Source organism: Chrysemys picta, chromosome 1 (genome assembly GCF_011386835.1).
Source record: "Chrysemys picta bellii isolate R12L10 chromosome 1, ASM1138683v2, whole genome shotgun sequence".
NCBI lineage: Eukaryota > Metazoa > Chordata > Testudines > Emydidae > Chrysemys > Chrysemys picta.
Window position 1 is genome coordinate 253,614,891 of NC_088791.1, and position 21,129 is coordinate 253,636,019.

The window sequence follows — 21,129 nt, forward strand, 5'->3', positions numbered from 1 at the left end:
CCTGGGGTCTTGCAGTGGAGATCAGACAAGCAGGGCAGGACAGCGGAATTCGGGTAGCGGGCTGACATGGTAAGCCGTAGACTTTTGGCTGCTTAAAACTTAAATTATAGCAGTGCCCTCCTTTCACGTTCAAAGCAATGCTCCTAGCGTTGGCCAGTTTCTGCTGCCGGCAATCCGGCAAGCATGAACTCTGCCCCTGTCCCACCCCCTCGCGGCTGTCCCTGGGAAAGATCCCTGTATGCTGCCCCTCTACCGCCTCCACTACGTGGCTGTAAACCGCCGGTGACAGTTCTGTAAAGGAACAGGCAAGCAGTCCCAATAGTAACATTCCCCTAATTCTAAGCAGGTCACCATGAGCGACATCACTCTGCTGAGAATTTCTGAGACCGAGAAAGAACGCATGCTGCGTGAAAGCCAGCAAAAACCAGGGCCGTATGCTGCCATGCTCTGCAAGGCAATGATCCCAGAATACTTGATGATAGCCTGGTGAGTAAAAGTTTCCTACCACGGAGGACACAATAAGGCCGCTCTCCCCAGGAACCTCATGCAAAGGCTTTCCAATTACCTCCAGGAGAGCTTCGTGGAGATGTCCCATGAGGATTTCAGCTCTATCCCCGGACATATAGACCTTCTTTTCCAGTAGCTGCACTGGCAAGGACTAAAAAGTAGAGCGCTTAGGGCAAACTAATCATGATAAACTGGACATTGTTAGATTCTTTTGCAGTAGTTGCACTGCCAAGGACTAAAACGTTAAGTGCCTAGGGCAAACAAATCATGAAAAACCCATTGTTAATATTCCTGTTCTGTTCAAAATAAATGTTTACATGTTTAAAACACTTACCAACTGATCCTTCCCCTGATTCAGGGTCCGGGTTAATGCCTGGGGACGGTTGGTAGGGGATCTCTGTGAGGGTGATGAAGAGATCCTGGCTGTCTGGGAAATCAGCGTTGTAAGCGCTGTCGACTGCCTCGTCCTCCTCCTCACCTTCCTCATCTTCCCCGTCCGCTAACATCTCCGAGGAAGCGGCCATCGACAATATCCCATCCTCAGAGTCCACGGTCAGTGGTGGGGTAGTGGTGGCGGCCGCACCTAGAATGGAATGCAGTGCCTCGTAGAAACGGCATGTCTGGGGCTGGGATCCGGAGCGTCCGTTTGACTCTTTGGTCTTTTGGTACACTTGTCTCAGCTCCTTGATTTTCACGCGGCACTGCGTTGCATCCCAGCTGTATCCTCTCTCCGTCATGGCTTTTGAGATCTTCTCGTTGATCTTCGCATTCCGTCTTTTCGATCGCAGCTCCGAAAGCACGGACTCATCCCCCCACACAGCGATCAGATCCAAGACTTCCCGATCAGTCCATGCTGGGGCCCTCTTTCTATTCTGAGATTGCATGGTCACCTCTGCTGGAGAACTCTGCATCATTGCCAGTGCTGCTGAGCTCGCCACAATGTCCAAACAGGAAATGAGATTCAAACTGCCCAGACAAGAAAAGGAATTCAAATTTTCCCGGGGCTTTTCCTGTGTGGCTGGTCAGAGCATCCGAGCTCGGACTGCTGTCCAGAGCGTCAACAGAGTGGTGCACTGTGGGATAGCTCCCGGAGCTATTAGCGTCGATTTCCATCCACACCTACCCTAATTTGACATGGCCATGTCGAATTTAGCGCTACTCCCCTCGTTGGGGAGGAGTACAGAAATCGAATTTAAGAGACCTCTATGTCGAACTAAATAGCTTCGTTGTGTGGACGGGTGCAGGGTTAAGTCGATTTAATGCTGCTAAATTCGACATAACCTCCTAGTGTAGACCAGGCCTTAGTGTGGCCAAGTCTGTATGCTCCTTCGAGCAAGGTTCCCAAAGGGAGAGAGATTCACTAAAGTAAATAGGTTAATGTGGAGGCATTACTGTGTATACAAGCTTCTTCACTCACTCTACCCTCCTAAGATTATCAAAGCCTTCAGTTTCTTCAGTAATTTTTTTACACTCCTTTTAAAACAAAGTGATCATTTCAGCCCTGGTTTGATTTTCCAATTTCTGAACAGTGAGGACATTCAGATAGGGGATGAAGATTATTTCCATACTAAATTATCTGTTTTTTATGCTTCAAGAAGTTGAACATCAGACTCCTGTTCACAACTTGCTGCACAAGGTCAAATTTAGCAAGGTTCCTGCAAGAAGCAAAGATCATCACCTTGTGGTACTGGAGCATTTCCAACGGAAATCTCTGGCTAACGGGGCTCTGGTAACTATATTCCCACAATGATCTGTGGAGATTTCAGCGCCAACTGAGGTTTGGGGAACAGAATCGATTGATTAGAAAGGAAAGTTGCAAGAGGATTTTATTGCTAACAGTGATTTAGTTGTCTTTAATGTTGGCACTGTGACTTGTACATAAAGCTCATATGGCACACAGTCAGCAGCAGCATGTCCATGAGGTGCACATGGAATATTTTGGAGGATGTTGGAAGTGATCATCAGTCTGTTCTCCCATTGCTCCATCTCTTCTTTGCTTCTTTTCTCTCTTCTCCCTCTTCCTCCGCTTGATTCTTCAGGCTCTGAGAGCTTGTTATGGCTGGTAAAGATTGGATGGGATGCTAAGAAAGTAGGACAACTCTTTTCTAATCACTCTTAGTTCTGCTATGAGCTGTTTCCCCTGGAAGCAATGGTTTTCAATAAAGGGGTTTAACATGGGGATTTAAGCAGAAAAAGCCAGAATTCTACTAAACATGCAGTTACTGTGTGTCACTACTAAGCCCAAACGCAAAGATATTGTAGTGGCACTTGGTTTAGCAAAAAGATAAGGCAGGAGCATGTGACAATTCGTTAATAAATATAGTGCAATATCAGAAAAGTAGGGAAGATAAGAATATCAGCTTGTACCTTTATCAGCAACGCAATAAAATAATCAATTAATGGTGTTGCAGTAAAATGGTATTTTTTTAGGTGAAGTACAGAGATGCTGCTGTCTCAGGTATATACAACCTACTTTAGATGAAGCAGACTTGCTTTGCTATGTCCAGTATATGCTAATTTTTTAATTTTTTTTAACCACACACACACACACACACACACACACACACACACACACACACACACACACACACACACACACACACAATGCAGGAGAGAAAAGTCATCCATTTTCCAGGGACCCACACTTCAGCATGGGCTGCTATAGATATTAATTCATTAATTTCAATTCTTTGCAGTTTTTAAATGGATGAACATTGGAAAGCCACCCTTGGCTATGCCCACAGAAATTGGGCAAGCATGAAGGAATCAACAAAGGAAGGACTAAATCACAGAAATAGGCTAGATGGAATATTTTTAAGTTCATATCTATCTAGTTGAGATATTTCAAACATGAATACCACTTTTCATGTATTTACAGGCAACTGGGAGCCAGAATTCCTGCATTTTATTGCAGGTTCTGCCACATGACCCTAGGCAAATCATTTAACCTCTTTGTGTCTCATTTCCCCCACCCATAAAATAGGCATGACAATTCTTATTTGCCTCACAGGAGGGATCTCATTTCATTCATGTGATGATTGTGATGATCACAAGTGCTATTTTAATACTGGATTATTAATGATCATTATTACTACAATTGATTACATGGGTTACAACTGTAACCAGAGCTACTGAATGCTTTGCTGGTCACAAAAAGGCCAGAGAAAGCTCAAGTTATTGCGGAATCAGTCACCTGCTATGTGGAAAATGACACATGCTAAATATGTGGGGCTTAGAAAAATGAATTTCCCTATGACATGTAAGAGACATTTCTAGGCAAGTGCCATTACATTCTGAAGAATCTAAGCTTTATTAAAAATAGATTAGCCCTTATAATTTGGAAGAAAATACTACCAAATGGAAGCCAAGAGTTACTGATGCAGAGATGTCTTTCTTGAGCCTAGGGCAAACAGCTCTCAGTGCTTTTGCTGCTGTTCAGAACTTTCCCAGTGTGAAAGCTGACTAGATTCTTGACATTTTTCATTACAAATATTGGGATCCCTCTGGGTAGCTGTGAAGCTGACAAGAATCAGGCCTGTGTCACTCTGTTTAAGCTTGGGAAAGCTCTGAGCAGCAGCAGCAGACCTTGGAGCTATCTACGCCAGAGGAAGACCCAGAACTAGGATGGGGGAGAGCTAGATTGTCAGAGACCTCACCCCTTCAAGAGGTTGAAGGCTCCAGCATGGAAGGTGGGGTAAATGGAAATAGAGTGTTCCTTCTCCCTTCCAGCAGTCAGAGGAGTCACATTTTTTCAGCTTCTTACATGTCAGAGACTGCAAAAAATTGAGTCCTCTAATAGGGCCCAGAGACAGCACAGCAGCCTGGTAGAAATGAGGATACTTTGCCTCTCATTTGGTATGGTCCTTGGCTATTGGGGTTCTTCATCTTACGTTAGGGTGTAGAGATGGGTGGAAGAGAGAGACTGATGGATTAAGTTAGAGAAGTAGTGTGAGTACACACACACACAGAGAAGGTTACATTTTAAAAAGCATTTTAAATAGACATTTGACAATGTTATAGACTTGCATCAAAATATCAAGGTAGAGCTGGAAACACCTTGTATAGTTAACTTTGCCTGACACTTCCTATTAAAAGACACTATTTAGTTTATAACTTTGTCAAAATTTAATGTATGTGTTTCTCTGGCTGATATACAAGTTTCAACTAAAATGATTCAGCCATTTCTGAGATTGAGGGCATGTCTACACTACAAAGTTAGGTCGATTTTATGTAAGTTGACATTGAGCCTCTGATTTAAGCAAGTGGATCCTGCGTGTCCCCATTATGCTCATTGTGTCAGCAGAGTGCATCCTCACTAGCAGGGCTTGCATCAACGCACAGAACGGTGCACTGTGAGTAGCTATCCCACAGTGCATGGAGCCAAGTGGAATGTTGGGTTGGGCTTGCAATGCCTCATGGGACCAAAACATTTGCGCAGGTGATTATAGAAACATGGCATTAGCCTCTCATGATGCACTTACCTCCCTCCCTCCATCCCTCCCTGAAATGAACAGCAAAGAAATCAAGCCTTTTTTCATGCCTTTTTTCCTAAGCCTGGGTTACCTGGGTAGACACCATAGCTCGGCAAACATGGACCCCGCTCAGCTGTACACTGTTGTTGTGAGCATTACAAACACCTTGGCCCTTATCCTGCAGAATTTACTCAGCCGAAGAAGGAGCTGCCGCACGGAGCAATTTGATGCCACGCAAGCAGCCCTGCAGGAAGCCATGGACCGGAGCAATTTGCAGATGCTGGTGACAGTTGCGCATCACCTTGACGTGGTGGAGCACCGTTTCTGGGAATGGGAAACAAGCACTGACTGGTGGGACGGCATAGTTATGCAGCTATGGGATGATGAGCAGTGACTGCAGAACTTTCGAATGCGTAAGGTCACTTTCATGGAACTGTGTGAAGAGCTTTCCCCAACCCTGAAGCACAGCAATAGAAAAATGAGAGCTGCTCTGACAGTTGAGAAGCGAGTGGTGATAGCTCTGTGGAAGCTTGCAACGCCAAACTGCTATTCGTCAGTGGGGAATCAATTCGAAGTGGGTAAATCTACCGTGGGGTCTGTTGTGACCCAAATTGTCAGGGCAATCAAGAGACTTCTGCTAAGAAGGGTAGTGACTCTGGGAAATGTGCAGGACATAGTGGATGGTTTGTGCCGCGATGGGATTCCCTAACTGTGGTGGGGCTATAGACGGAACATATATCCCTGTCTTGGCACCAGCCACCTTGCCAAAAGTACATAAGCTGAAAGGGGTACATCTCAATGGTGTTGCAAGCGCTGGTGAATCACAGGGGCTGTTTCACCGACATCAACGTGGGATGGTTGGGAAAGGTGCATGACGCGCACATCTTTTGGAACTCCAGTCTATTCAGAAAGCTGCAAGCAGGGACTTTCTTTTCTGACTGCAAAATAACCATTGGTGATGTTGAAATGCCAATCCTGATCCTGGGAGACCCAGCCTACCCCTTGCTCCCATGGCTCATGAAGCCATACACAGGCAGCCTGGACAGCATTAAGGACTGGTTCAGCCATAGGTTGAGTAAGTGCAGAATAGTGGAGGAATGTGCCTTTGGACATTTAAAAAGGCCACTGGTGTTGTTTGCTTACTAGGTTAGACCTCAATGAAAGCGATATCCCTATTGTTGTTACTGCTTGCTGTGTGCTCCATAATATCTGTGAAACAAAGGGAGAAAAGTTTTGGGGAAGGGGGGGGGGTTGAGGCAGATCACCTGGCAGCCAGTTTTGAGCAGCCAGACACTAGGGCAATAAGAAGAGCACCCTGAGAGGCTTTGTGTCTCCATGAGGCTTTGAAAACTAGTTTCAGCAATGACTGACAGTAATGTTACACTTATGTGTATTGTTCCTTACCAAGCTGTCCCCTTCATTGCATGTACTCCCCTGTAAACTCCACCCCCAGTAACCAGTGCACTGAATGAATAAAGAGCCTTTTCTCCTCAATCCATTAAGTTTTATTATGCTCACAAACACACAGAGACAGCAAAGAAAAGTAAGATAACCTGGGGCAGAAGGGCTGTGTGTAGGGGGGCGGGGGGAGAGAAACAAGGACAGCTTGCTTACAACTGCACTGCAATAACAATCAAAGGGGTGGGAATGGGCACCATCTAGTCCTTGTACCCTCCCCTGGAGTTGATTGCAAGGGATACCGGACTCCCCTCCCCGGCATTCTAGGACGTCTGGGAGAGGCGAATGTGGAATTTGGTGACGATGGCAGCAGGTTCAGCACAGGCTGCAGTGGGACTGTAGCATCCAGCTGCCTTTCTCGAACCTCAACCAGATGCCTCAACATGTCTGTTTGCTCCCTCATACTCTGCACCATCTCATCCTGTGTGTCACACTCGTGTTCCCTGCCTGCTCTTCTGGCCTCGCAGTCCTTGTGCAGGCTGTCGGACAGTGCAATCCTCCATGCGCTGAGCTCCGTCTTGTCACTCTCAGAGGCGCACATTAACTCACGTAACATGTCCTCCCGAGTCTTCTATTTGCACCTTCTAATCTGGGAAAGTCTCTGTCCCGGGGTGGAGGATGCGCCAAAGGACAAGGTTTCAGCTGCAAAGAATACAAAGCACAAGGGTAGCACTGACGGTGCATACATTGTTTCTGCTGCAAGGTTAATTCTTTTTATTAAAGAAACACCCCTCAATGTACTTCCCTGCAAGCCACAACAACATAATCACAACCGCTGGCAACAGCAAGAGTCGGTTTGCTGCTCCAGCCACAGTGAGTAAGGCCCTGAGGCATGGGCAAGAGATCATGTGCTGCAGCTTTTGTGAAGACATCCTTGGGATCAGTGGTTCCAACCTCAGAAAAGCCCCCTTTCCTCTAGCAACCTGGACAAGCACCAGTGTAAAGCCCCACAAAATGTTTGATTGTTACAAAAGTGGCACCAGGTTGAGGGAGAAGGGAAACAAACAGGAAGTGCCCCCCCATTTTTTAAATGCTGGTTGCAATACGCGGTGATCCCTTCCAACCACAACTCAGGAAAGCATGGTTGTGTGACCCAGAATTCACCAAACCGGCATGGATTACTTGTCAAATTGCTTGCAGTTTAAGTGCTAGCATTTGAAACTTCCTCTGTTTCCCCTAGGAGACCATACGCAATATCACTCTCCTGAGGGTAACAGAGGCAGAAAGGGAGCAGATGCTGCAATGCTGTGTGCCGCAATGATGCCAGAAGAGTTAATACTGGAGTGGTGCGGGAAAGTGTCCTACTGTGGTGGACGAAATAAGGCAGCCCTTTCCAGAAACCTTCTGCAAAGGATTGCAGAATACCTCCATGAGAGCTTCCTAGAGATCTCCCTGGAGGATTCCTGGGCCACTCGCGTGCACATAAACAGTCTTTTTCGAAGAGCGCCCTCTGCGTAGCTGGAGTGGTCACTGATAACCACTATACCTATCTTTTTATTCAGATTCAACATTAAAAATAATAGCACAGACATTGTCCACTCCACTGGCTCTGCCTGAATCCCAGACACTAGCTGGGCTGTGACTTAATCACTCCTTTTTTGTCACAATTCTAATAATTTTGGCCTTAACCTCTCTATACCTCAGCTTTCCATCTATAGAAGGGGGATAACAATACCACCTAGTCTCACAGGGGTGTTGTGAAGATAAGTGTATTAATGTTCGTAAAGCACTAAGATATGATGAAACCACCATAGAAACACCCAGGAAGAAATGTAATAATTTTGTATTCAGTGCAGGGCTTGGCTAGCATGCGTTAAAGCTTAGGCCTAGGCCCACACATTGGATGAGGAAGATGAAAAGAAATATTGACTAGCAACCCATTCCCTGAATGAGGCAGGGGTCCTGTTGGAAAAAAATAGCATGTGACCATGTAATTAGAGACTATCATATGTCTTGCCAAATGCAAAGAGGCCAAATTAAGGTGTTACAGGCAATTTGAATTCTGGCATTTCCTAACTGTTGCCTGCCTAACTTCATAACCTGAATGTTCTTTTAAACTTTGTTGCCTTTAATATTACATTAAAAAACTAATTATAGCAATTAACACATGGGAACCTAGACATGCCAAATACCCAGCAACCACCACAGGGAAAGTGGGAGAATGTAATTGCTTCATGTTGTAACTTTTTTCTGATGTTGCTCCCCGCAGTGTGTCATTCTGAGAGGGCAGGAAATGTAAGGCTGTTCCTACTCAGAAACCTAAGCAGTGAGAGGGCTGTGAAGAAATATGTGCCTGAAACTGATGATCAAAATGTTAAGCCTATCTGCTCAGTAAAGTAAAGCAAAGCAAAGGAATATAGCAGCAATCACATCAGCTAACATATGCTTTTTAAATTGAACACCAAAAAGCAACACGTCATCTTTGCATCTACCAGTGGCAATATAGTCTGTGGTTCCAGCATATGGTGATATCAATGATAATTATCCTGATATTTTGGTCAGTCTCAGACCTTTACAAACACTGGCCGGGAATGAAGAGACAAAAATGGGTTTCATCTCTTTCAACAACTTCCAGATGCCCCTGTAGCTTCCTGAGCTGCAAACTGTATGTGAAAGTGACAGAAGCCTTTTCTGCCTGAAAACCTGTGTATAATTTAAAGGGAGAGACAAGCTGGAATTTTATGCATCTACTTATAAGCTTATCTTACCCAGAAGACTTGGCTTTCTGAGTTAGTTAGTAGCAGCAGTCAATCCAAATGTGCCAGTGACACCTTTCTAGCAGAAAATTATGCATTAATGCTTCTGGATGTATTGGGAGAATAGTTGTCACATATCTGTATGTGTCAGCATAAAAATAATAGGAGCTTGACTGTTTTATTTCCCCCCAGAAATCCTATTACTTACTTGTTTTCCTAAAGCCCTGCTTCCTTAATGGAGAATAAATTCATCACTTATACTCTTCTCTTAATTAACTCTGATTTTTATTCCAATTAACTGCAAAAAACCACAGTGACTGCAGGCAGCCTGGGAGATGGATGGTAATCTTCAAATGAAGTTCTTGTAAATTCATTATGATATGGTACGTACTGATGACATCTCAAAATCCGCATTTAAAAAAACACCACCGACCACTGTATTTTTAAAAATGTTTTATATTTTAGTAGAAGCCAGAGAATTACACATGAAAAATTATGTTAAAAATTAAAATAAAAAGATTATACATGACAACATATGTAGATCCCTCAAAAAAGCCTCCCCCCCCACCCCTCACCACAGTTCATACTCTCTTCAGCTTGGGTGACCATATTTCCCCAAAGTAAAAACTAGATACCACCCGGGGCTGATCGCCTGAGCCCCAGGCCACCCAGCACCTTGCATCCCTTGCGCCCCCGAAAGTTCCTCCACATAACCAGCTGGGTGCATCCCACTTTTGGCAAAACTGGGCATTCGTTCCTTTTGCTTTTGCCAACTGATCAGCAGTTGGCAAGAGCAAACGGGACAAATGCAATTTTGAAAAAAAAAATCAGGAGATCCAGGACAGAGCTTAAAAAGGTGACTGTCCTGGCCAAAACGGGGTATATGGTCACCCTATCTCCTTGCAGTCTTTGAAACCTGGAACTCCCCTTCTAATACTACATCTGAAGCTGCACTTTGTCCTGCACTCTCTGCCCTGTTTGATCTGACATGTCCATGTCACCCTGTCCTTTCCAGTCTCTCCTCCTTCACGTCCATTGATTCCAAGGTATATTATAATTTACTGATTATAATGATGTATTATTTATTTAATAGCTAATATCACATTATATATCTATTGACCCAGCCTGTGGGAGCTGGACTGGTCCCTCCCTGTACAGCAGGTAAACTATTGATATATCAACAGAAAAGGGGAATCATGAACTTGGTTCTACAACAGCTATTTAAAAGTAACGTCAGGAGAAATTTGTTCCTATATTTCAGTTTTTCAGAAATGTAAGACTAACTGAATTGTTTTTATCAATAATTTCTTTTTCACATTACAAAATATTTTTAAATACAAGTAAACATTCTTCTGCAGTGTTTGTAACCCAAACATTGCAGCACTGTGCTAGCCTTTAAATCCTACATTTCAAGATGGAAGAGGGGGAAAAAAGCCTGATTTGTTTTTTATACCAGATGTCCACTAATGCAATTCAACCATCTTTTTGCTGTGTGTGCAGTACCTAGCATATTAGGGTCTTTGTCAATGACTAAGGCACCACCACAATACAAAGATACACTATAACAACCACTTTCGTTAGCACTTCTGATTTACACCAGTGAGAGAGAAGGATGAAGCAGAGACTCAGCCTCTGAATAAAAGTGCTGCTATACACTTTCCTTCATTCAAAACCATCTTTGGTAGAGATTAAAAGGGAGCAGCAGAGATTCAGCAAAGATGTGTTCATCACACACTGCTTCATGAAACAGGATTTTGACATTTGTATTTTGCGACTCCCCAAATAGTCCTCTGACATGCTTTGGTGTTTCTTCCCCTCCCCCCTCCCGACCTCCTCTGACTTTAATTAGAATATTCATCAGCCTGGTTAACTCCAAGCACCTTTTAAAGGGGAATGGCAATTTGTAGTGTTCTAATCACCTCACCTACCTGTAAAATATTTTAAGCCACTAATATTTAAAATAAAATTGTGTTGCTATTTAAAAAAAAAAGAAAGCTGTCACATCTTGTCATTGGGGGTTGGTCCTGCACCCACTGAAGTCATTGTCAAAACTCCCACTGAATTGCATGATGCAGGATGAGGCCCAATGTGCTGACACAGGTTTGGGACTTTCACTGTGAGCAAGTGGCTGGGCTTACTCTTGTCTGGAGAGTAAGTGTTACTCACTGTACAAAGTCCCAACCTGATTCTCCATCCCACAGCTAGACAAAAAACCCTCGGTACACGTTAGAGAGTGTGGTCGTGGACAGGAACGGCTCCAGGGTTTTTGCCGCTCTAGGCGGCAGTGGTCCTCCTCTGAGCATTCGGCAGCGGGGGTCCTTCTGCTCCACGTCTTCGGGGCATTTTGGCGGCGGGTCCCGGAGCGAGTGAAGGACCCGCCACCAAAATTCCGCCAAAGACCCCCGCCGCCGAATTTCCGCCGAGGGCGGCAAAATGCTGCCCCCCAAATCCTGCTGCCCTAGGCGACTGCCTAGTGGAAGCGCCAGCCCTGGTCGTGGAAGAATTTAGCAAAGGCCTTGGGAGGGCATTTCTGGCAGGGAAAGATGCTCACTCTGTGTACTAGTATATTCTTCTGCATCAGGCATGCCCAGATTTGATACTTCCTAGCCATGTGTCTGGAGCTGGCAATAAGTGGGGGTACATGTACTGAAGTTTTTCCTATATATCACCTGTGTTCAACTGCACACACAGCTACAGCCAGGGAGTTTTCTGTCTGGTAAATAATTAAATTCATGCTAGAAAGAGAACGGACAAAATCCTTAAACCACAATACTTCTTACGGAATACGCTGTCAGAAGGCTGACTGGGAAAGACTGCCTAGTCTGTTGCAGTTCTAAGTCTCACTAGTGGTGGTTTCGTTCCAAACAAACTGTTATTTTGCTTTTGAAGTTCTAGATGATCCATCAGTTCTGGATGACAATCCCAACCCATGTTTTGATTAGATGTATTCTCCTACTTCAATCTGGCATTCTCTGAAGTTTTAATTTCAACTGTAATTCCCTTGATAAAATGATACAGTACAGGAGCACCTTACTTGGTGACTATCTGGCTCCCTACTCCCTCTCTTTTATAGGAACTCTTCTAAGCATGTCTTTTTGGGGCCTGGTCCTTTAAATTCAGCAGAGAGACACAGCTACAGTCTTAAAGTAGCCAGTTGGTTCATGTTCTTGATTCCTGTTACATTATCTCTTTCTTATTTCCTAAAGGACAGCCCTTGTGAATCATCACAACTTTCCCATTATAATTGTAATTCCTGCTGTTAACAAGTCTCCCCGGCAAAGCGGACCCTCATTTGTTTCAATTTTCAACGTTATCCCAAAGCAAACTTCTGTGAGAATTCTGGTGGTTGATTGCTTATGCGATTCTCGGTTCTGAGTCACTTTCCCAGGGGTAGCATCATCTGCCACTGAGTGCGTGCATGGGTTGTACATAGTCGAATGGCCTCCCAACATGGAGGGCAGCTGCAATATAAGCAGGAACCCTGTCGAATAAGCAGTTGAGAACAATCTGATGGCACCAGACATGGCAAATGCAGGACTCCATTAAATAAGTCTGCAGTCAATCATAATTAGCTCCATCCAGTTCAGTGCCCCCTTTCTTCTCTTCCACTGTTGCAGCTCTCCTCCTGCTCATGGAGTCTCAGTACGGCCACTTTGCAACTCAACCCTCTGGTCAGGTCACCCTGTGATTTCACCATCTGGGGGAGTCTTTCAAAATCCCTCTGCACAAGCAGCATCAGACAGTCCTCATGCCCACTGCTCTGACTAGGTCACTCCCACAGCGATTCAGGCAGTCTTCCTAATCACTGCCCCAGGCAACACCACTCTGCAATGGATGGTAAGGGAACCCAGGCCTGCCAGCTACTCTAGGTTCCACTCCAGGATCCTATAGTGAGCAGAGAAGACCCAGACCTTAACTAACCCTGCCACTCTCTTCCCTGGACTACATTCTACAATGCTTCTTTAAGCATCTCCTTCGTCAACTTTCCTAGTCAGAGCCCTCTATCATACCCCTTCTAGGTAAACCTTTCATTATGGGTTCCTATCTCCCCTTCCTTCTCCCTTACTTCAGGGACAGAGACAGCAGGCTTCCTCTCTGCTGCTTGCCACACTGTTACCAGCCTCCTGGCTTTATAGAAGCCTTGTCTGTTCCCTCACAGGTGAGCTTCCTTCTAATTAGCACCCTGCACACAGCCTAAATCTCCCATTTGCAGCTTAATTGGCCAATTGGGCCTACTTGGCCTAATTCAGCTCTTTCAAGGCCAGTGTGAGGAGCATACCCCACCACACCGAGTCACACTTCTTGCACTGGTGGCTGGGTAGGGTTGGTGTAGGCATCACCCTGGTGCTGCGCACCACCCAAGGATACCGCTACACAAGAATCATACTGTGGCTGATCATATGAACTACTCCCCCAAACACTTTTGCTTCAGGACAACATGTTGAGCAAATGTGCAGATTACAGCCACATTTACTAAGCCTCACACTTGTATGACACACCGGCCTTCAAAGAGAATGCACAGAGTACAGTTTCCTTTCAAGAGAGGTCTTCATGCCTCTTCAATGCCTAGCACTAAACAGCAAGTGAACCCATTACATTCCCCTTGTTCCTCCATTTTATCTAACACATTTAAATAATTTCATGCAATAGCTATAAAAATACAGAAAAGGAAAAGTGTTTCAAATTTTGCTTCCATTTGTGTACTTCAGTGTAATTCAGGTTAAAAACAGGTCCATTCAAGCTGAAACTAAATGCATTTTGGCTTTGGGATTTAACATGATTACATTTACAATGGTCTAGATGGAATGATCCTTTTCTTCACTAAGTGTTGCTATTGCAAAATTTCCCCTGTCCCACCTGAGAGAACAAATGCCATTGCTGATAAGCTTGTTGCATGAATGCAGTAAACTCTTACCACACATTCAAAATCTGAAGAGAGCACTATGACAATATCCCCCAAGAATGCCTGATGCAATGAAAGATTGATGAAAAGAATATGAGATGGAGGTTCACTGTTCTTTTCTGGGATTGCTGACAAACTGTTTTGTCTAATGAATAAGCTATTTTCCCTTATTACAGTTCAGCCCTCCCCTTATGACATCTCTGCCCACAAATGACTATGGGATTTGTAAAAGTGCTTAAATGGGATTCTGGTTGGAAACATTTTCCCTGTTTTTACCCAAATGACAGGAAATTCTGGCTGTCGTGTTTTGCAAATGATTTTTCATAGACTTCTTGTTCAGGTCTGCTAAAGCAATTGGGTTGCTTTTGTTTATAGTAAAGTTTTATTTGAAGAGATTTTTTTTAGAACATAAACTATTTCTATATCTCACTTATTTCAATTAAATCCACTATTAATAAACCATATATATTTATAGATTCATCAATTCCAAAGCCAGAAGGGACCATTGTGATCATCTAGTCTGACCTCCTGTATAACACAGGTCACAGAACTTCTCCAAAATAATTCCTAGAGCAGATCATTTAGAAAAACATTCAATCTTGATTTAAAAATAGTCAGCGATGGAGAATCCACCAAGACCCCTGGTAAATTGTTCCAATGGTTAATTACTCACACTGTTAAAACTTTACACCTTATTTCCAATCTGAGTCTGTCTAGCCATTGGATCACATTATACTTTGCTCTACTAGTTTGAAGAGCCCATTATTAAATATTTTCCTCATGTAGGTACTTATAGACTGCAATTGAGTCAGCCCTTAATATTACGAACGTCAGAGGAAGAAATGAGATGATTATAAGGAGTATCATCAGAGTTCTGTATCCTACATTATTCCTATATTAAAGTATTTTTAGTGGCAGTTTTAGGTAGGGGATCATCTCTATCTACAAGACTTAACATAAAAGAACAAGTTAACAAAGTCTGAGTTATCTGAGGCTTTTGAAAAGACTATCTACTCTTTCCACTAGAAGTTAGTGGGTTAAAAGAAGAATCTCTTTATCATACCACAATTTGCAGAAAACTCTTTCCTGCTAACTGTTCTTAGCTGACATGCCATGTTGTGTTTCATAACATCCATTTATATTAGTCCTGCTGCATTCCATTACATGACCTGGCATGACATGAGATGTGTGGCTGGTGTGGAAGGATTTGATATGTCTCAACATGGCATAGCTGCCCCAGGAAATTTGAAAGAATCAACTTTTCTGGAAAACAAAAACAAAAACCCCACAATTAAAGAAGCTCTGGTTTTTAAGTGCAAAAAAGGCTTTTCATCTTCCAAAAAAATAATACTATCAGCTAGCACTAATACTAATACTAGCAGCTCCATCACTCTTGCCCTCAAAACAAATGACATAACTACTAGTTAAAATTTGTTGGGGTGGAGACCACGTTGAATGGGATGCACAGTTTTGAAACAAGAAGAAAAATAGAATGAACACACAACTTTGATTCAAATTTACAGAATGTTTTTGAAAGCTCAGTTAAAGCTTTGTGTTTACATAATTAATGTAGTATTATTATTAGCATTGAGTTATGTATATTGCAATCCGTTTAGGATTTGGGGTCCATTGTACAGATGGATGTTCTACAAGCACATAGAAAAAGACAATCCCTGCCCAGAAAAGCCTACTTTCTAATTTACGATGAAGCTCGGGAAACCTGATAGCAAGTGTAAAAAATCAGGATGGGGTGGGGGGTAATAGGTGCCTGTATAAGACAGAGCCCCAAATATCGGGATTGTCCCTATGAAATTGGGACATCTGGTCACCCTAGATGAGACTCATCAAATCAGTGTGATACACAACAGGAGAGAAAGGATGAGGGTAATGAAAATAAGATCACATGGTTACATAGCTTAGAGCTCTTACGCCTGATACAACACCTGACCTTAGATTTAGATAAATCTGAACCTGTGACTCCGTTATAATAGATCCCACAATTTAAGGGGTTAGCTATGGATTTCCTCTCCTTCCCTCCAGCAATAAATGCCTGACTTTGTCGGGATCATGGATGCATGCCCTTGTTACACCGTCTCTCTGTTTTTCTGACCTCTACCTTCCTTTTGATCCAGCAGAATATTAAGATTGACAAGAATCCTGCTCTCCAAAATATTCAGAAAGCAGGATTGATGTCAGTTTCAATCTCCAGCCAGCAGGAACATAGGAAATGCCAGACCGGATCAGACCCAAGGCCTCTCTAGTCTAATATCCTGTCTCCAACATTGGTCAGCATCAGGTGCTGCAGAGGAAGGTGTAAGAACCTGGCAGCAGACAGAAGTGGGATAATCTGCATCCCACATTAGGTCTCATTCTAATCTCCCATAGTTAGAGACTGGTTTAAGCCCTGAAGCATGAGGTTTTCTATCCCTTCCACTAAAAGAATGGAACAGACAGATGTAAAAGGGGTGGTGAGATGTGCATATGTATGTAACAGACCCAGTGGTTTTGGGTTACCTAGCTGAGGGGCTGAGATTTAAATTAGGCTGCAGCCCTGATTTTGAAATCTAATAGTTCCCACACAAAAATGGGGAGAAGGGAGAGCATTTTAAAAAAAAAACACTTTTAGCTGCGGTCCTAATCTTGGGCTGAAATCCTGGGAACACTTATGCCCATGCTTAACTTTACACATGTGACATGAGTAGTCCTATTGATGTCACTGTTACTGCACATGTGCATCGTTAAGTACACGTGTAAGTGTTTGTAAGATTGGGACCTCAGTTTTTCATCCCTGACAGAGTACTCTTAATGAAGTTTAATGTGATTGGGATCAAATTCTTGTTAATCTTACTCACAGGACTAGGCCCTCCAAAACCAGTGGGACTACTCATGTGAGTAAAGTGGATGGGATTTGGCCCATTGATTGTAAATTCACCAGGGCAAGGACCTATTTGCCTTGTGGATCTATTTGCCTATAAAGCACCATACACAACTATGGCACTGTATATATAAAGGTCTGATTCTTACTTAAACTAAGGCCTCTTTATATCACTCTGGCAAAGTAAAATGACCATAAAGGAGGTATAAATGTAATTTGGTCTCACTTTAAAGCCTTTTTCTACTGCCAGAGCACTGTAAAAGGGCCTTCATGTCAATGAGAATCAGTGCCTAATAGTTTACATTCTTCTCCAGTACTGGCCGCCACTTCCAGCAGCTCCCATTGGCCTGGAGCAGCGAACCATGGCCAGTGGGAACCGTGATCGGCCGGACCTGCGGATGCGGCAGGTAAACAAATCAGCCTGGCCCGCCAGGGGCTTTCCCTAAACAAGCAGCATCCCAAGTTTGGGAAACACTGTTCTAGGGTATGGAACACACATACCCCCAACAGATCAATAAATGTTCTATTCATAAAACCTCAGCTTGTTTCTCCCACTTGTTTTGCTCCTGGCTATGGTGTTTATTTTTCAGTAACAGTGAAAGCTATCCACAATTAATCACTTTTTGCATTTTATATATGTATTTTTGTTTTTACTCAGGCTTTTAAATATGCCATAATGTCTCATTGCTGGAAATATCGAGTACTGATGCCAGAGCAGTAGAAATAACAATGCTATATCCAAAAAAATGCTCTGGTCTTTTATATCACACCATTACCCTGTAGACTGCTTGTGTAAGAGATGGTATAATTGTCAAAATAGTCATTCTGCCAAATGCAAAACTTCTAATCTTGTTGTGAAATTCCCATTTCAGTTGGGCACTTTACAAAATAAGTTTTTTTTGTAAAATGACTGAAAATGAGGACATGAAAATTAGGCACTGGATAAAATGCTTTGACCACATGCACATTTCCTGTCAAACTGGAAGGATGTATCTAGTAGGGTTCCATGGGGGTCCAGTCCTGGGTCCTGTACAACTCAACATTTTCATTAATGACTTGGATAATGGAGTGGAAACTTTGCTTATAAAATTTGTGGATGACACCAAGCTGGAGCAGGTTGCAAGCATTTTGGATGGCAGGAATAGAATTCAAAAATGACCTTGACAAAATTGGAGAATTGGTCTGAATTGAACAAGATATTCAATAAAGACAAATGCAGAGTACTGATGTAACTCTTCTGCCAGCCAGAGTTGGCAATAACAAGGGCTGGGTTCAGTATCCTTTCCCCCTCAGGTTTTTAAGTCCAGCAACCCAAAAGTCCCTTTAACGTGCCCGTCCCTTTTCTGCACCCCACTCACAGTTTCTGTCCATGGTCCATGCAAACCCAGAGTTCAAAGGTGCATCTGCAGAGTTCACCTCCCACCCTGGGTGGAGTGGGGGGTAAGGAAACACCTTACTCGCTCCGCTGCTCGGGCACTCGCTCGTCACCTCTCTCTATCAGCTGCCCGATTGCCACACCTCTCCACCAGCTGCCCTGCTGGCCCAGTATCAAGATGTCTTCATGGCTCACCACTTAACACAGCTCTCAGTGATTTCAGCTGTTAGTGGGGGAACCTTACTGATACTGGGCAATCTCTTGCACCAGAGACACTATCCCAAAACAGGTCTAATACTTAATCTAGGTATCACTGATTTCAGCTCTGCAGTATGTAACAAGACTCTCAATTGAGCCTAAATTAGCTGTTTTATTACACAGTGGAGAGAAGAAGAGTCAAATGGTATCTACAACCATTAAGCAGGGCCCACCCCTACCAACCACAAGTACCTATCCTCACTTTCTCTCAACTCACTGGGCTTTGGAACCCATGTCCCCTGCCTAGCAAGCGCCATTTAGTTGAGGGTGAGTCCCTCCATCAGGATATGCCAAGTACAGTTCTGCTGCCCTCGATTCACACAAGGATAACAATCCTTTATTACTCCTGCCCCAATAACAAGGAAACTGGGAATCCAACACCAGCCAAAAGTGATCATTTGCACAAGCAATCCTAGCATGCTGAGCACCTAGACAGGGTGGTGTGCCCATGCAAACGAGATCAGCTCCTGAAATCCTCTTCCACAGCTCATCACTAGATGTCAGGGGAGAGCTCATTCAGACTCTGCTTACACTTAGGAAGGAAAAATCAAATGCAAAACTTCAAAATGGGGAATAACTGACTAGGCAACAGTACTGCTGAAAAGAATCTGGGGGTTATAGTGGATCATAAGTTGAATATGAGTCAACATCATGCGGTTAATGTCATTCTGGGGTGGTGTTGTGACAGAGTGCTGAGGGCTAGCACTTGAGCCAGCACTCTAAGTCGCTGTTAGTACCAATTAGGTTCCCTTGGAGAAGGCCTAATTGGACAGAGATATACCTGGTTACCTGGCCAGACTGGGGCTCGTGAGTCAATGACCCAATTAGTCCATTAACATGGAAGCTGGAGGAGGGGGGTAGAACCAGAGACTAGAAGAGCCTGACAAAGGAGGACTGCTGAGTAGAGACACCTTATCTGCCCCTCCCCTTTTGGAGAAGGGGATAGAAAATTGAGATACAGCTTGTAAAAGTATTGAGATGTTTTTGTGCATTGGTGGAAGAATTAAAACACTGTAAATACACAGGGGTGTTTACAAGCAAGAAGGTCTCAGTGTGGTCTGTGTTGGTGGAAGAGGCGGGGCTGCGGCATGCTGTGTCACAGATGTAGCAACAGGAGTGTCTTAAGTAAGAAGTGGGTGGTAATCATTCTGTTCTACTTGGCACTGGTGAGGTTTCAGCTGGAGCATTGTCCAGTTTTGTGAGCCTCTCTTTAAGAAGGATGTGGACAAATTGGAGGGAGTCCCAAGGAGAGAGACTAACAAAAATGATAAAAGGTTTAGAAAACCTGACTTCTGAACAAAGGTTAAAAAAATGACGCATTTAGTCTTGAGAAAAGAAGATTGAGTGTGTGTGTGGGGGGACTTGATAACAGTCTTCACATATATTAAGGGATGTTATAGGAGGAGGAGGATCAGTTGGTCTCCATGACCACTGAAAGCAGGACAAGAAGTAATTGGCTTCATCTGCAGCAAGGGAGACTTAAATATTAGAAAAATCTTTCTAACTATAAGAATAGTTAAGCTCTGGAACAGACTTCTTATGGAAGATTTAGAATCCCCATTATTGGAGGTTTTGAAGAACAGGTTAGACAATCACCTATCAGGGATGGTCTAGGCATACTTTGTCTTGCTCAGCGCAGAGGGCTGAACTAGATGACTTCTTGAGATGCCTTCCACCCCTACATATCTATGATTCTATGATACTCACTGAATTAAACAATCAAATGAATAAAACATTAGTCCTCATTGCATGCTGTCAAATACAAAAGACATAATGTCCAATAGTAGTAAATGCTATGTGAATTTGTATCACTACAGGATGTGGTTGCTTAATTGAGATGTGAGTGACATTCCAGGTTCTTTCTGAAATATTTAAATATGTTGACTTTGCATCTCTTCTGGATCATGAGGGTGTCATTAAAAGAATCTTGGCCATTGATAGTAGAGTCACATTGAATAGCATCTCTCATGAAACAATATTTGCATGTATTAGAACTAAGTAGAATCAACCAATTAGAGACATTAAACCAACTTTCCAAAGCCTTCACAATAACACGGTTATGTCATATAGTTATATTAATAGCAGAGATAAGACAGTTACATAGTGTTCAGATCCAGGACTGGATTGGACACGGTTTAGGCTAGGGGTTGATGTTTGGTTTTAAGCTCTAGTTAGAGATATGGTTCAGATTTTATGGTGCAGAAATCTTGTGAGTAGTCCATTCAAGATATTGGCCCAAAATACCGATTTTGACTGCAGAAAATCTCACAAGGTAATTTCTTCTCATGACATTTTGGCTTCATCCTAATTAGAACCAAAAAAGTAGGCACCATTTGTGTTTGTATCCAAAAAGATAGGGCTCAGATCCAGGGATTCTATTCTAACTACCCTAAAGTTTAAAGGTTTTGGATTCAATGTCCTGGTTTGGCTTACTTCTAACTGACAGCTCTGTTATATGATTCATTATGCACGAATATGACTATTTATTTTATTAAAAAAGTCTTTGAGGCAGAAGCTTTCTGTCTTTTCACATATTATCAGTCCAGTAACTTAATGATTTGTAGTTTTATTCACCTGGTCAAATG

At 43.3% G+C, this 21,129-nt stretch overlaps 1 long non-coding RNA gene across 1 annotated transcript in view; it reads right to left on the reverse strand.

The window, feature by feature from the left end:
* Positions 1 to 6,471: 6,471 nt before the first annotated feature.
* LOC101934260 (uncharacterized) overlaps positions 6,472 to 21,129 on the reverse strand; it is an 82,295-nt gene continuing 67,637 nt past the window's right edge. Inside the window, exon 5 of the long non-coding RNA XR_509221.3 lies at positions 6,472 to 7,079. This is a non-coding gene — a long non-coding RNA (uncharacterized LOC101934260). The remainder of the gene's footprint in view (positions 7,080 to 21,129) is intronic.